Source organism: Heloderma suspectum, chromosome 10 (assembly GCF_057233095.1).
Source record: "Heloderma suspectum isolate Gila_16-S chromosome 10, 16-S_ref, whole genome shotgun sequence".
Lineage (NCBI taxonomy): Eukaryota > Metazoa > Chordata > Lepidosauria > Squamata > Helodermatidae > Heloderma > Heloderma suspectum.
Window position 1 is genome coordinate 16280200 of NC_139467.1, and position 11345 is coordinate 16291544.

Genomic DNA, 11345 nt, shown 5'->3' on the forward strand with positions numbered 1-11345 from the left:
GACGTCACCGGCCTCAGGCCAATCAATAATCAGAATCGCGCGATACGCGTCCCACCTCTTAGGCAAAAGAGAGCCAATAAGCGTTTAGCATTTCCTCGGCCTTCCTGCGATGTGGGAGCCCTTCCCAAGGTCTTACTGACGTCAACAGGAGGGTGGGGCGCCAACTGTAGGAATGTGGGTGAAAGGGCAAGAAGCGTGTCACGATTGTGCCGGTTCAGACGTTCATCACGCCGGCTGATACAAATCATAACTCGCACGAGTGGTCTACTCGCGTAAGTAGTACAGGCTTTATCCACCCGCCTGGCTCACGTGAATTAACTGTCCGCGGGAGTATTGTACTCGGGTCAGCAACGTAACGTCTGAAGCGGGAACATACGGAAAATCGCGGCAACGACGAGTAGAAGTGTGCAGGATTGGCTTGCACTGCGGGCTTCCTTTAATCTGCTGACTGTCAGACAAAACTTGTACTACTAAAATCTGTAGCCTGTTAAATTACTCTGTACTGATAATAAATCTGTGTGAATAGTAGGTCCCCTTTTTGTTAATTCCCCGTAATGTTTGCTTGCGTATACTTTTTATACTACTGCCTGACTTATCACTGGTGTCGTAATGTGATCATGAGATGTCTGTGTGTATTACACACTTTAACGATGTTAAAAAAGGTAAAGGTGTCCCCAACCAGTCGTGTCCGACTCTAGGGTGCGGTGCTCATCCCTGTTTCTAAGCCGAAGAGCCAGCGCTGTCCAAAGACGCTTCCGTGGTCATGTGGCCGGCATGACTGAACACCGAGGTGCACGGAACGCTGTCACCTTTCCCACTGAGGCGGTACCTATTTATCTACTTGCAATTTCTTGCTTTCGAACTGCTAGGTTGGCAGGAGCTGGGACTGAAGACGGGGGCTCACTCCGTCACGCGGCACTCGGGTCTCGAACTGCTGAACTGCCGACCTTCCAGTCTGCAGTTACTACATGCTTTATCCATTTCAACCCAGAGCTGGAAGCCATGGCTCTCTGTTGTGCACAATCCACCACCTGAATTATTTGATGAAACTGGTGATGTGTCCAGCACTGGATGCTCAGTAATGAATGTGGGTGCAATGCTTTGTTAGATCCCTGGCACATTTTAGTGGTATTCCATCAGTTTGCATTGCTGCTCATTCTTTTTTTTTAAATCCCTAATGACAGTGCTTTAATTCCAGGGTTTCCAATGTGGTGCCTGCCAGGCTTCCTGCCCTTCCTGATTTTTATTTTATTTCTTTATTTTTTTAAAAAAACAAATTTAACTGGGACACTGGGATGCTTCAAAGCGAACTGTTGTCTCCAGCGCCATCTTTATTGGGTTCAAAAGAGTGTTTTTGTGTTTTGGAGCTCAGACACCACTCCTGCCTTGTACTTAAGATTCATGAGCAGGTTACTTTTCTTTTAGTCTTCCAGTGTGCCTTCTGGGAAATGTGTTTTGTGACCAGCCATGCCATGGCAGTCATTCGTTTGATGAATGGGCAAGCTCCCCCATGGGAGCCATTTTGTGAGAGTGCCCACAACACTCTCAAAATTCCAAATGTGCCCATCAACCCTAAAAAGTTGGGAACCCCTGGCTTAATTCATGCCCTTTTGCTCATGGCCTTAACTTTCAGTGTACAGTTATAACTATAGTTTGCGGTGATGTCCAAATTAGCAAACTATGATTAGCGCTTGCCTTCCAAACCAGAATCGGAAACCCATGTCCAAATGGTAAGACACCACAGTAAGGAAACAGGGGCATCACAGATGATATCTTGAGAAAACACCTAGGCTTGATTGACCACAGTATTAGTCTATAGTATGGGTGGGGAGAAAATAGATCTCCAGATGTTTTGAACGTGCCAGCATAGCCAAGGGGTCAGCTATGCTGGGAGTTGAAGTCCAAAAATGTGGAGATCTACTTTCTGCCCACTCCTGGTCTATAGCAGCCTTCCCCAACCAAGTGCTCTTCAGATGTTTTGGACTTCAGCTTCCATCAGCCTTAGCCAGCATGGCCAATGGTCAGGAATGCTGGGCGCTGTAGTTCAAAACATCTGGAGGGCACCAGGTTGGGAAGGCCTATCTATAGCCCTTGTCAGAGACAGCTGCAAGTGAGTCCAGAAGAAGAGAGGAGCATAAGATGAGCCTGTTAAAGGCATTTATTAATTCCCACTCCCAGTGTAAAAACACATGCGCACACAAAACCTAGGGGAAGTTCAGTGGAACAGTGTGCTGCATTACTCTGCGGGGCAGCTTTTTTGCTTTCCTTGCCAGGATGACATCACTGTATCCCGATGTCATCATCCATCACGTTTAGCCTGTGGGAAGCTGATCGTGTCACTGAGCACGGAGATGTAAGCGTATCTCCAGTCAAGGGGTAATGCTGCATCAAGTCTTCTTGCTTAGGGCATTTTCAGAAGCGGTCTGCACTGCCCAATCCTCTTGTAATGTAAATATAGTTCTACTTGCCCAAAGCTTGTCGGCTACTTCATCCTCCTCCCATCTCTTTGCCACAAAATGGCAAACTCCTATAAGGCAAATTAAAAAAAGAGAGGGTTCATTTTAGTTGCCAGCTGTGAGCTATCTATCTATCTATCTATCTATCTATCTATCTATCTATCGTCTACCATCTATCTATATCTATCTATCTGATTTCTGTCAACTTGCCAGTACATCGGGGATGAGCAATATGTCCTCCAGATGTTGTTGGATTGCACCTCTAGTAATCCCTCACCATTGGCTATGCTGGCCAGAGCTGATGGGAGTTAAGAACATAAGAGCCATGCTGGCTCTTTTTGGTGTATATTTGGCAACAGCCCTGTCTTCCAGTGGATTTAAAGATGAGTGAGTGATGGCTCTTCTGATTAAAAATATAATTGAAAAGCACAATTGCCCTGCAGTTGAAATATACTTCAGCAGCTGGCTGTGTGTGTGAAACAGTAGGCTGCACAATGCTTTGGTGTTCCTATGTATGCATTTGCCTACATGTGATCGAGAAGCATTGTTTCCCACTCACATGTGACTTGGAGACACCCTGCAAAGGTTGCTGGGGGATGACATCACTAGCCAATCACACTAACAATGAGTTTGTGGAACACATGAGTGAGCTCTTGTGAACACCCGCACAAATACGTATGATGGTAAGTTGCACTATCGCTGCACTCAGTCCTGGCTCCAGGTTTTGGAGGGCCCTTGAGCAAGACACCTTTAATGGGCCTCTTCACTTGGTGTGTCTACCTTCATACCACCATAGTCACTAGCTGCTATTGCTCCTTAGCCTCTTTCTCACCATTGCTACCGCTTGCATGCTTGCTTGACAGGAAGTGCAACTCCAGAAGGCTCTTGTCAGTGGGCCCCTGCTGGTTTGGGGGCCCTGGGCAGGTGCTTGACCATGCCTACCCTAGACCTGGCCCTGGCTGCACTTCAAGGATTGCTGTCTCGCCTTTTCCTCAGGATGTCGGGTTCAGTGTAGCGGGGGGTTACCAGATTTCACGCTGGCTTTGTGTACCCTGAGCCCTGCCCTGAGCTCTTCTCTGCTTGGATTGAGGGAGGCCTTAATCTTAAACTCCATCCTAAGCTCCATCATCTTTCCACAGTTTTCAGTGCTTTGAATGTTGCATCTCATACCTGCCATGGAAACCACAATGACAGAGAACCATCCTGGTGCCAGGGACCATGAGAGGAAGGTGTTGGGCTGCAGGGTTGCTGACCTCATGAAATTGAACAGGCCCATCCCTCCTGTGAAGCCTGAAGGACAAGAGCCAATGAGAGAGCAAGAGTGGGAAGGTCAAGGGATTAGGTTCATTGCCATTGGTGCCTGAGGAGGTCTGGGAAATTGCCCCTTTATTGCTAGGCCACTGTAGCCTCCTTCTTTTACCCATCTTCCCCTGGACTTGGTCAAACAGTCAGCCATGCCTGAAGTGTAACGACAGGGCAAAAGGGTGCCAAAGCAAAAGACTCAGAGAGGTGGGCATGGAAGGGCACAGACCTAAGTGCTGTTATGATCAGGGGCAGCCCTGCCGTTAGGCAGAGTGACTTAGCTGCCAGATACTGGGTGGAGAGTGGCAGTAAGGTGTCAGAGGTCACTGCCACGTGTGCCATGTGGCTTGCCCTGCACCACCTAGGGGAAGAACCACAGGTCAGTGGTACCTTCAATCCCCGGCTTCTCCAGATAGGACTAGGAAAGGATCCTGGCTGAAACCCTGGAGAGCCATTGCTATCAGTCCATGTCAACAATACTGGGCTAGATGGACCAAGGGTCTGAGCCAGTATAAGGCAGCTTCCTATGTTTCTAAGCCAGCCTGCTGTCTGCCTCCAGGCGCAATGGAAGACGCTGGCCCATGTCCAATGTTGAAGTCAGATTCAGCTCTCAAACTGGTCAGCTTTTATTTAAGGAATGGGAAGGGGCACCATCTTGCCTTTGCCTCTGACATCAAAATGTTTTGATGCAAGCTGTTTTGACACCTCCAGTATTGGATGCAGTATGCCTATGTACAGCAGTTGCTGGGGAACATGGGCAGGAGGGTGCTGTTGCACTCATGTCCTGCTTGTGGGTTTCCGCATGGGCATCTTGTTGGCCTCTGTGTAAACAGAATGCTGGACTAGAGGGACCCTTGGTCTGTTCGAGCACGGCTCTTATGTTATTTGGGCCTGTCCTGATTATTATGGTTATACAAGTGGGCCTTGCAACAAAACACTGCCATGCAGAGTGCTCCTGTATACATTGCCTGCCAGCCACATGTTCTGCCACCATACTCCATTCCACCCACACTGCCTGGCTTTCCATTCCACCCCAGCCCCAACGATGATGACTCATTGACTCGATGAGTTATGATGACTTCTTGTTGAGTCATCAACAATGATGACTCATCAACAGCAATGATGAGTCAGCATTCCATACCTGCTGATCATGCTCAGTCATCACTGGCCTGGATTATTGCAGAGAGCAAGTTTAAAAAGAGGCATTGCCTACTGAGTGGGAGAGAATGGCACACATCTCTTCTGAGATGATGAATTAGGGACACATTTGAGGGGACACATCTGTGCATTATCTAAAAACAAGAAATATGCTTTTTTCCCTTTAGAAATATTGGCTTTTTCTCATACACATACAAATTTATGAAGATTCAGTCAACTAATTAATTGATTAATTGACACATATAATTAACCAACTGAAATGTCTTTAACCAAGTTATAGCCTAACAACAACAACAACAATAGAAGTATATAGAGATTGCAGAAAAGATAATGGAAATGAATCCATAAAAGCAGATTTCAAGTTTGCGATTCCAAAGTGCTATTTTGTGAAATTTGCAAAATTACAGACAAAACTAATCATGGTTCCCTTCATGCCCAGGATGGAAAGAAGGTAAACTGGGATGTACTTATGAATATCTAGGTAATCTGTAGTAGATCTGCAAGGGCATTTGACTCCTAATTGTTTAACAGCAGCAACAAAGTAAGGGTGCAATCCTAGGCATATTTAGACAGAAAAAACCCTACAACTCCCAGCATTCCCCAGCCAGTTGTAGGTTTTTTTCTGTCTAAATATGCCTAGGATTGCACCCTAAAGGGCTGGCTGGCTGGCTTTCTAAATCAGGCTGTCCTTCCTAATTAAGAAAGCTGGGAGGTGGGAGTGGGGTGGAGAAAACCAGGAGTGGACTTTTGTGCAAAAGAACTGTTAAGGCACAATCCTATAGTCCCTGGGTTTAAAAGAAGGCAAAAGAATTTAAATGGCTAAATACAATTTCAATAAAATACTAGACCTGTTGAGACAGCTGGCATAAATGCCCCATCATATGCTGTTAATTGCCTGTGGGAATAGAGGACAGTCTTAACCTGGTGCCAAAAAGATGACATTATTGGCGCCAGGTGGGCCTCAGTGGGGAGATCATTCCATAATTGGGAGGGGGGGATGACACTGAAAAGGCTCTGTCCCTTGTTGCCACCTTCCGAGCCTCTGTTGGAGATGGCACTTGGAAGAAGATAGGATTGTTATAGGATTGTGCCTCCCTTCTGCTCTGCTGACAAGAATCTGACAAGGCTTTGGAAATGTTGGAGTACTCTGACCTCAGAGTGTTCCCACTGAACTGTAGGATTGCCCCCTACCCACCCATTCTCACTACTGAAGACTATTCTTGCACTAGGGATGTACTCAGAAGCACACCGTTCCTTAATTCTAAATGCATGTCTGTGACCCTACATCAGTATCGGCAGGGTCTAATTGGGGAACTTTGGGGTTCTAGTAAAAAAAAGAAAGAAAGGGCCAAGTAGATCCTGGAAACTCAAAGTCTTCCCTCCTCTACTCTTACTCAGTGTTTTTGAAACTGAGACTTCATAATCTGAATTGGAGTTGGTTGGTTAGTTTGTGTCTTGTTGAACTGCTGGGAGGAGCTGTTCGCTTCCTGTGGTTCCTAAGCAATATGTCACACCCCCCCCCCCCCCAAGTCTGGAGAACTGTGGCTGCATTACCATGGAGGTGGAACTGAAATTTTGAAAACTCATTTTTGCTTGCACCCTGGTGCCTGCAACCATTTAAGTCCATAATAACAGGATGCCAGACCTGCTTGCATCAGGCCAAAGGCTTGCTTTTTTCAGTCTGCCCTTTCCAAGGCTGACTAGCCCAAATGTTTTGGAGGAAGTGCACAGCTGGGAGGACATGTTTGCCCCTAGCATCCAGTGCTCGTGTCTTAAACCTGGGGCCTGATCTAGCCAGGGCCCACACAAAACAGATTTGAAGGGATCAATATGACTCAAGTCCATGGAAGAAGGATATGCAGTTTATTGCTGGAAAGTGGATGCAGATACTAAAAGCAAAGAAAACCTTACACACGCCCATCAGCTTGAAGTTAGAGCTGCCCCAGTCCCCTTGAAGCGGTCAGGCATTGTCCCAGGGGCTGCACCACCTGCTTAGAACAACCGCCCCTGGGGCAACACCTGCTGCTTCAAGGGGACTGCAGCAGCTACAACTTTGAGTTGAGGGCGTCTGTAAGCTTTCCTTACAGGCCATTCATTCACATAAGTCGACGAGTCATATTGGTACCTTTGAATCTGTTCAGGGTGGGTCAGGACCAAGGTTTATGACACCTCTCAACATGAAGGTAATGCCCCCCCCCCAACTTCTGTGCACTACTGGAAGGGGTTAAGCAGGACCAGCTTCAATTTTGAGGGAGGTCCTTGGCAAAATGAGCCCCTCTTACATTGGCAGGCCCCAAGCTTACTTGAGGCAAGTAGGGATGGAGGCGGCAGCAGACTGGAGCTGCCATTTTCATTTCCCACAACCCCCCTCAAGTGACTCTACATTAGAGGAATTGTGGGAAATCAAAATGGTGACCAGACTTTAGCAGCCCAGTGCAGGAGAGTCAGAGGGGGCCTTCTTTGTGGGCAGAAGGCAGAACTGTGACTTCAACTCCCAGTATTCCTGATCATTGGCCATGCTGGCAGGGGCTTCTGGGAGTTGTAGCCTTCTACCTTCTGCCCATTCCTGATCTCAATGCAAGAAATTCATAGCTAGGGCATCCCCAACAAATAATCGTCCAGCCTCTGCATGAACACCTCCAGTGCAGGAGTTCCCAGTGCCCATCTAGGTAATTGGTTCCATTGTTGAGCTGCTTTTGCCATCAAAGTGGTCCTCCTTACGTTTAACCGAAATCTACCCTCTTGTAACTCAAGTCCCTTAGACCTAGTCCTGCCCTCTAGGTCAGCAGAGAACAAGTCTTTGCCCTCTTCTATGGGACAGACCTTCAGCACAGTGATGGGCCCTGCCTGAGGAAGGATACTACATACTGGTGGTAACAGCCTCAGGGCTAATGTAGCTCCATGCTGAAATTTGGAGAGAGGGAGAGTGGGGCCATTCCACCAGCTGTACTGGAGATCTCTGTCATGAAGGCTCCTCCTCCCTCAGTTGTCCCCACCAGTGATTCCAGCAGGATATGCTGAGGAAAGGAGGAGGGCCAGCAGGACCATTCCACCAGCCCTACTAAGGGTGTCTCTACATTAAGGGAAAATCCCACAGCCCTACAAGAGCATTTTGCTTCCATTCCTGTGGCACGATTAAGATTGGTTCCTTTAGATGATGAACGTGATGTGGAATTGAAAACGGCCTTTCTCAGCAGCCTTGCTGGGGCTTTCGGTGGAACAGCACCATCTGTTGGCGCTACACATTGTGAAATTGTGGGTTTTTAAAAAAAATATTCCAGCTTATTTTAAGTCTTTTTAAAGGCAGGATAAGCAGGAAAAACCTCGGGAGACATCCTGGAGGTTTACAACATCACGTAAAGGACCCACAACCTTCTGTGAGTGGCCAATCACGAGTGCACGATAAATGAAAGAATTTCCCCCTCTTCCTTCCCCATTCCTTTCTCTTGTCTGTAATGTCCTTTGAGATTGTAAGCCTGAAGGCAGGGAGTGTCTTGTTGAATTGATTATCTGTAAGCTGCTCTTGGAGCCCTTTTGACTGAGAAGAGGCATAAAAATACTTCTGATAAATAAAGAAGAGTGAGGATTTCCCCAGGATGGGGCTCTGAAAAAGAACAGGACTCTCCCAGTTGAAACAGGATAGTTGCAGGGTATGAGGCTCTATTCAACAACCTACTAAGATTGATCTGAAAGGATAGCAGTGAAATCCTCAGATGTGGATTTTCTGCAAAGCCATTTCACTAATTTACTTTCATTTAAACACCCCTTTCTTTTGGGCTGGTCTAAAGCCAGTCAAGTAGTATTGCTTCAAGGAAGTGTTGGGAACAAAAGGGGGTGGGGGGGGGTCAGAAGACAATTCCTCTTACCAGAGACGAAACACAGGCCGATGGTTAGGGTGGGCCACGTTATCTTCCTTGGTGGTGGGAAGGCTGTGAGGGAAAGTGTTCCAAAGATCACAGAGCCATAGCAAGTCGCAAGAGAGACCATCATGAAAAATATAGAGACGGCAATATAGGCTAGGAGGAAAAAAAGGAAGTGTCCTGTGATACTTCATCCCAGCATCCCTCTATTCCAGAGGTGAGCAACCTACGATCCCAAGGGCTGCGTGTGGTCCTTAGCTTAATTTCATGTGGTCCTTGGGCTAATTTCAAATGCTTTTTTGCAAGTGATTAGTTCAGATAGTCTGTCAAGACAGATCTGTCCCTCCCTTAGCAGCCTACTGGGCAGGGAGAGAGAGAGAGAGAGAGAGTCAGAAAGTGAGAGAGGGAGAGAAAAGGAAGTGGCAGAAAGAGAGAGAGAGAGGTGTCAGAAAGAGAGAGGGAGAGAAAAGGAATGGCAGAAACACAGAGATGGGGGCAGTTGAAAGAGAGAGAGAGAGAGAAAGAGAGAGAGAGAGAGAGAGAGAGAGAGAGGAGGGGTGTCCCCACCCACTTTGGCTCCATCCCTGCACACCAATACCTTTGGTACCCACTCATTGCTGGTAATTTCTTTCAAAGAAATTACTTTGGAGGGAATGCAGTCCTTGACAGAAAAAAGGTTCCCTGCCCTCATTGCCCCAGGTCCAGCTTTCCCATGAAACAGGGTGAATCCCTCACTTCAGGTGGCAGATCCAGAAGGGTGGTGAATTGCACACCCCCACCCACCACCCAGAGGGCCAGATGCCCCACTGCCCTCACTCCATGTCTCACTCTATGGCCATAGCAGAAGAGTAGCTGGTGCAGCTCTCTGGAGACACTGCCTTTGGGGTAGGGTACACCCAATGACAGCACTGGAGCACCGAGAAGATCACTCCTTTGCTAGTGATCTGTAGATCATAACCCAGAATTCTCTGCAAAAGACAGATGTTCTGACTGATGCTTGGGGATTCCTCAGAAGAAAGGTCCATATGGAAGGGATTCCTTAATGATGGAAAGTTTTAAACAACGCTAACCTATAAGATGGAGCTTCTAACAAAAGTCAGAGGGTGTCTTTGATCATCCAGTCTCTTTCCTGAAATGTTAGGAATTAGCCAGCAGATGGAGCAAAAGGTTCATGCCAGAATATCCGAAAACAACATGTCCAAGGCCCAATGCTTGGAAACTTAGGATAAAGGCAGAGCTAGAGTTTAAATTTCCCTAGCCAGTTTCCTGTCCATGACATGAGCCCTCTTTTCACTTGAATCACATACATATTGTCAGAAAGCTGAGTGCTGTCTGAGCCCTCCCTCATGGCCCTCTTTTTGTATATCAGAATAATGGCCTGGTGTGTGTGTGTGTGTGTGTGTGTGAGTGTGTGTACCCTTTGAAACAACTGCAAAACTGGTCCAGAGATCTGTAGGGGGAGGTGTGTAGGTATCATCACGGCCGCTAACCAGTCAGTGCCTTCCACAGTTTCCCCCCACTCCATTCAAGTTTACTTGGAAAACCTGAAGGACCAGCTTCCTCCCACCCCCGAGCTCACCCCAGAAAAGAGAGGAAGAAGAAAGAGAAAATATTTTGTTGAAAGAGAAGCAGAGGCACTATCAAATCGCCCTTCCTACTCTTTACATATTACACCCTCGCTGTCGCTGGGAGAGTAACTCCAGGGACCCATTGTTACAAGCATGACATCTGGACCTTTACAGTGGCCTCTCGTTCAAAGGTCTGAGGATTCCATGGCCCTTACATGGCATTTGTTCCGGACGGGTGCATTTCCCCAGCCGGCAATCCTTCCACAGCCCCCGGAACATAAAGATACCCCGGACAAATCGCTTGACCCAGAATTCCGTCGAGATCGCTACTACCACCAGGCAGGTAGCGATGCAAGAGAGGACGATGCCACACAGGCGGAGCTGCCCAACGCTCCTCAGCTCCTTGAACCACACAATGGGGCCCCATCTGGAGATGGCAGAAAGGCAGCGGCCCACAGCAGGGGGTGTCTTAAGGCACCTGCAGCATCCAGCCCTCTTCTTTGAGCATTGAGACCCGCTTCCTTTGGGGAGAACTGGATTGGATGGTTCCATCCCCCCCCCCCCAACTTTAAGGTTCTATTGATGGAGGACTGCTGCTCCCATAGTAACACCAGCATTCTGGAACCTCTGTGGATTCCTGGTTATCTCTTCCACTTTCCATATGAAGCAGCCTCGTACATAAGCCCACAAACATTACTAGCCTGGAATTATTCTTGTTATTTTACTAGGCTGCCAAGGGCTGGCAGAGGAGGAGATGGAGAACTCATCCTTTCTTCCTCAAGCTGTGACATATAGGAATATAAGTAGCTGCCTTATACTGAGTCAGTCCATTGGTCCATCTAGCCCAGTATTGTCAACACTGACTGGCAGCAATGGCTCTCCAGGATTTCTGGCAGGATTCCCTCCTATCCCTACCTGAGGATGTCAGGGGTTGAACCTGGGACCTTTTGCATGCAAAGCAAGGGCTCTACCACTGAGCTATGGACCTGCCATTTTCTATG

The 11345-nt window shown here is 47.7% G+C and overlaps 1 pseudogene; it reads right to left on the reverse strand.

Annotated features, from left to right (window-relative positions):
- Positions 1 to 2328: 2328 nt before the first annotated feature.
- Positions 2329 to 11024, reverse strand: LOC146337811 (uncharacterized; annotated as a pseudogene).
- Between the last annotated feature and the right edge of the window lie 321 nt (positions 11025 to 11345).